Below are 6,612 nucleotides of genomic sequence, written 5' to 3'. Positions count from 1 at the left end.
GGGAGGCAGGAGCAGGCACACAGAGAGGGGGGAGGCAACACAGAGAGGGGGAGGCAGGGAGAGGCACAGGAGGGGGGGAGGCAGGAGCAGGCACACAGAGAGGGAGGAGGGAGGACAAACAGAGAGGGGGAGGCAGGAGCAGCAACAGGAGAGGGGAGGCAGGCAGAGCACACAGAGAGGGGGGGAGGGAGGCAGAGGGGAGGAGGGCACACAGAGAGAGGGGGGGGGAGGCAGGAGCAGGCACAGGGAGGGAGGCAACACAGAGGGGGAGGCAGGAGCAGGCACACAGGAGGAGGAGGCAGGAGGGGGGAGGCACACAGAGGGGAGGAAGCAGGCACACAGAGAGGGGAGGCAGGACACAGAGGGGGAGGCAGGAGCAGGCACAGGAGGAAGGAGGCAGGAGCAGGCACACAGAGGGGAGGCAGGAGCAGGCACACAGGGAGGAGGAGGCAGGAGCACATAGGGGGGGGGAGGCAGGACAGGCACACAGGAGGAAGGAGGCAGGAGCAGGCACACAGGAGGGGGGAGGCAGGAGAAGCACAGGAGGGGGGAGGCAGGAGATGCAACACAGGGAGAGGGGGAGGGAGACAGGCAGAACAGGGGAGGAGGGACAGGCACACAGAGAGGGGAGGCAAGGGATTGGGAGGGAGGAAGGGCACACAGGAGGAGGAGGGAGGACACAGGAGGGGGGGAGGCAGGAGCACAGAGTGAGGGAGGCAGGAGCACACAGGAGGGGGAGGGAGGAGCAGGCACACAGGAGGGAGGAGGCAGGAGTGAGGCACACAGGGAGGGGGGGGAGGCAGGAGGCAGGAACACAGGAGGGGGAGGGAGAGAGGCACACAGGAGGGAAGGAGGAATAACAGAGAGGGGAGGAGGCAGGCACACAGAGGGAGGAGAAAACAGGTGAGGGAGAGGGTAGCTGGTGAAACAGGAGGAAGGGGAGGAGCACACAGGAGGGGGAGGAGCACACAGGGAGGAGGACAGGAGCACACAGGGAGGGGGAGGTGAGGCACACAGGAGGGGGAGGGAGGAAGCACACAGGGAGGGGAGGCAGGACACAGGAGGGATGGTGGACAGGCACAGAGAGGGAGGAGGAGCAGGCACAGGGGGGGAGGAGGAAGCAGGCACAGAGAGGGGGAGGTGGGGACAGGCACACAGGAGGAAGGGAGGAGGACAGGCAATAACAGGGGGGGGAGGCAGGAGGAACACAGGAGGGGGAGGGCAGGACAGGCAACAGAGAGGGGGGGAGGACAAGCAGAGAGGGGGCAAGGGGAGTGGAGCAGGGGAGCAGCACAGGAGGGCACACAGAGAGGGGGGGAGCACACAAGGAGGGAGGGAGGCAGGAGGCAACAGGAGGAGGTGGGAGGCAGGAGGCACACAGGAGGAGGCAGGCAGGGGAGGAGGCAGAGAGCAGGCACACAGGCAGGAGGTAGGGAGGTACACAGGGCGGGAGGGGAGGGAGGAGGCAGGGAAACAGGCATACTGGCAGGGAGGCAGAGAGCAGGCACACAGGCAGGGGAGGTAGGGGAGCAGGTACACAGGAGGGAGGGAGGGAGGGAGGCAGGAACAGGCATACTGGCAGGGAGGCAGGAGAGCAGGCACACAGGCAGGAGGTAGGGACAGGTACACAGGGAGGGAGGGAGGAGGAGGCAGGAACAGGCATACTGGCAGGGAGGCAGAGAGCAGGCACACAGGCAGGAGGAGGGCGTGCAGGTGAGGGAGGGAGGGAGGAGGCAGGGAACAGGCATACTGGCAGGAGGCAGAGAGCAGGCACACAGGGCAGGGAGGTAGGAAAGCTGCACAGGGAGGGAGGGAGGGAGGGAGGCAGGGAACAGGCATACTGGCAGGGAGGCAGAGAGCAGGCACACAGGCAGGGAGGTAGGGAGCAAGCACACAGGGAGAAAGGGAGGCAGGGAGCAGGCACACAGGGAGGGAGGCAGGGAGCAGGCACACAGGGAGGGAGGCAGGGACATTTTTCTTCAACTCCCTATATATATTTTCTTGAGGAGACCAGCCACTTGTATAACCTGTAGTAGTAGCCTGTAGTAGTAACCTGTAGTAGTAACTAGTAGTAGCAACCTGTAGTAGTAGCCTGTAGTAGTAGCCTGTAGTAGTAACCTGTAGTAGTAACCTGTAGTAAAAACCTATAGTAGTAGCCTGTAGTAGCAACTAGTAGTAGTAACCTGTAGTAGTAGCCTGTAGTAGTAACCTGTAGTAAAAACCTATAGTAGTAGCCTGTAGTAGTAACTAGTAGTAGTAACCTGTAGTAGTAACCTGTAGTAGTAGCCTGTAGTAGTAGCCTGTAGTAGTAACTAGTAGTAGTATCCTGTAGTAGTTGCCTGTAGTAGTAGCCTGTAGTAGTAACCTGTAGTAATTTCCTGTAGTAAAATCCTATAGTAGTAGCCTGTAGTAGTAACCTGTAGTAATAACCTGTAGTAAAAACCTATAGTAGTAGCCTGTAGTAGTAACTAGTAGTAGTAACCTGTAGTAGTAGACTGTAGTAGTAGCCTGTAGTATTAACCAGTAGTAATAACCTGTAGTTATAACCTGTATTAATAATCTGTAGTAGTAGTCTGTAGTAATAACCTGTAATAATAACAATGCAGTAATAACCTGCAGTAATAACCTGTAGTAGTAGCCTGTAGTATTAACCTGTAGTAATAACCTGTTGTAGTAACCTGTAGCAATAACCTGTAGTAGTAACCTGTAGTAGTAACCTGTAGTAATAACTTGTAGTAGTAATCTGTAGTAATAACCTGTAGCAATAACCTGTAGTAGTAGCCTGTAGTATTAACCTGTAGTAATAACCTATAGTAGTAGCCTGTAGTAATAACCTGTAGTAATAACCTGTAGTAATAACCTGTAGTAACCTGTGGTAAAAACCTGTAGTAGTAACCTGTAGTATTAACCTGTAGTAATAACCTGTGGTAGTAACCTATAGTAATAACCTGTAGTAGTAACCTGTAGTAGTAACCTGTAGTAGTAACCTGTAGTAATAACCTGTAGTAGTAACCTGTAGTAGTAACCTGTAGTAATAATATGTAGTAGTAACCTGTAGTAGTACCCTATAGTAATAACCTGTAGTAGTAACCTGTAGTAGTAACCTGTAGTAATAACTTGTAGTAGTAACCTGTAGTAGTAACCTGTAGTAGTAACCTGTAGTAATAACCTGTAGTAATAACCTGTAGTAATAACCTGTAGTAGTAACCTGTGGTAAAAACCTGTAGTAGTAACCTGTAGTAGTAACCTGTAGTAATAACGTGTAGTAGTAACCTGTAGTAATAATATGTAGTAGTAACCTATAGTAGTAACCTGCAGTAATAACCTGTAGTAGTAGCCTGTAGTAATAACCTGTAGTAATAACCTGTAGTAGTAACCTGTGGTAAAAACCTGTAGTAGTAACCTGCAGTAATAACCTGTAGTAGTAGCCTGTAGTATTAACCTGTAGTAATAACCTGTTGTAGTAACCTGTAGTAATAACCTGTAGTAATAACCTGTAGTAGTAACCTGTAGTAGTAACCTGTAGTAGTAACCTGGAGTAATAACCTGAAGTAATAACCTGTAGTAGTAACCTGTAGTAATAATATGTAGTAGTAACCTGTAGTAGTAACCTGTAGTAATAACATGCAGTAGTAACCTGTAGTAATAACCTGTAGTAGTAACCTATAGTAATAACCTGTAGTAGTAACCTGTAGTAGTAACCTGTGGTAAAAACCTGTAGAAGCAACCTGTAGTAGTAATCTGTAGTAATAACATGTAGTAATAACCTGTTGTTGTAACCTGTAGTAGTAACCTATAGTAATAACCTGTAGTAATAACCTGTAGTAATAACCTGTAGTAGTAACCTGTAGTAATAACCTGTAGTAATAACCTGTATTAATAACCTGTAGTAATAACCTGTATTAATGAACTGTAGTAATAACCTGTAGTAATAACCTGTAGTAGTAACCTGTTGTAATAACCTGTAGTAATAACCTGTAGTAATAACCAGTAGTAATAACCTGTAGTAGTAACCTGTAGTAATAACCTGTAGTAATAACCAGTAGTAATAACCTGTAGTAGTAACCTGTAGTAATAACCTGTAGTAATAACCTGTAGTAATAACCTGTAGTAATAACCTGTAGTAGTAACCATCAACAGCTGACATCTACACCATCACATAACTAACGCGTTCACCATCACGTAACTAACGCCTTCATCTACAGCATCACATAACTAACGCCTTCATCTACACCATCACATAACTAACGCCTTCACCATCACATAACTAACGCCTTCACCTACAGCATCACATAACTAACGCCTTCATCTACATCACATAACTAACGCCTTCACCACACCATCACATAACCAACGCCTCACCATCACATAACCAACGCCTTCACCTACAGCATCACATAACCAAACGCCTTCATCACTACATCACATAACTAATGCCTTCACCATCACATAACTAACGCCTTCACCTACACCATCACATAACTAACGCCTTCACCATCACATAACTAACGCCTTCATCTACAGCATCACATAACTAACGCCTTCATCTACACCATCACATAACTAATGCCTTCACCATCATATAACTAACGCCTTCACCTACAGCATCACATAACTAACGCCTTCATCTACACCATCACATAACCACGCCTTCACCATCATATAACCAACGCCTTCACCTACACCATCACATAACCAACGCCTTCACCATCACATAACTAACGCCTTCACTATCACATAACCAACGCCTTCACCTACAGCATCACATAACCAACGCCTTCATTCACACCATCACATAACCACGCCTTCACCATCATATAACTAACGCCTTCACCCACACCATCACAATTAACGCCTTCACCCACACCATCACATAACCAACGCCTTCACTCACACCATCACATAACCAACGCCTTCACCATCACATAACTAACGCCTTCACTATCACATAACTAACGCCTCCTCTACCTACAGCATCACATAACCAACGCTCATCTTTACACCATCACATAACCAATGTCACCATCACATAACCAACGCCTCTACCTACACCATCACAAAATTAACGTCTTCACCTCCACCATCACATAACCAACGCCTTCTACCATTACATAACCAACGCCTTCACCATCATGCAAATGACGCCTTCACCACAGCATCACATAACCAACGCCTCTCATCTACACCATCACATAACCAATGCCTTCACCATCACATAACCAACGCCTTCACCTACACCATCACATAATTAAAGCATTCACCCACACCATCACATGCAACTAACGCCTCTCACCTACACCCTACATCACACAACCAACGCCTTCACCATCACATAACCATGCCTTCACCTACACCATCACATAGCTTACGCCTTCATCTACACCATCACATAACTAATGTCTTCACCATTACATAACTAACGCCTTCACCTACACCATCACATAACCAATGCCCACACCATCACATAACCAACACCTTCACCATTACATAACCAACGCCTCTACCCACACCATCACATACCCAACGCCTTCACCTACACCATCACATAACTAACGCCTTCATCTACACCATCACATAACCAACACCTTCACCATCCCATAACTAACTCCTTCACCCACACCATCACATAACTAACGCCTTCATCTACACCATCACATAACTAACACCTTCACCATCCCATAACTAACTCCTTCACCTACACCATCACATAACTAACGCCTTCACCTACACCATCACATAACTAACGCCTTCACCTACACCATCACATAACTAACGCCTTCACCTACACCATCACATAGCTAACGCCTTCATCTACACCATCACATAACTAATGCCTTCACCATTACATAACTAACGCCTTCACCTACACCATCACATAACTAATGCCTACACCATCACATAACTAACACCTTCACCATTACATAACTAACGCCTTCACCTACACCATCACATACCTAACGCCTTCACCTACACCATCACATAACTAACGCCTTCATCTACACCATCACATAACTAACACCTTCACCATCCCATAACTAACTCCTTCACCTACACCATCACATAACTAACGCCTTCACCTGCACAATCACATATCTAACGCCACCACCATGATGTAGGTGAAGATGTCAGCTATGTGATGGCGAGGGTGATATTTATGTGATGGTGTAGTTGAAGGCGTAGGTGTTATTTATACACCAGTGTATACACATATTACAATCATGAGCACAATCACACATTACAATTATCATCACAATCACATAACGCCACTAACATCCTAAGAATCTCCATCACATGACACCACTAACATCTTTACCAACACAATCACAATCACATGAAATTTCTTCACTTACATCACATTAATATCTTTAGCACCATCATAACACCCTACACATACTCACCATCACATAACACCCCCATATAACATCACATAACATCGCCTTCAACAATATCACACACTTCCATAAACAACATCGCCTGCACCATCATATAGCACCATCAACAATATCAATGCAATTATAAAAGAATAACACCAACACTTTCACCATCACATTATACATTTAAAACTGTCACTATCATCATCATATAACACAACTAACACTTTCACCATCATTA

The sequence above is a fragment of the Homarus americanus genome, unplaced genomic scaffold (genome assembly GCF_018991925.1).
Source record: "Homarus americanus isolate GMGI-L3 unplaced genomic scaffold, GMGI_Hamer_2.0 scaffold54049, whole genome shotgun sequence".
In the NCBI taxonomy this organism is placed as follows: Eukaryota; Metazoa; Arthropoda; class Malacostraca; order Decapoda; family Nephropidae; genus Homarus; species Homarus americanus.
This window is presented reverse-complemented; position numbering follows the sequence as displayed.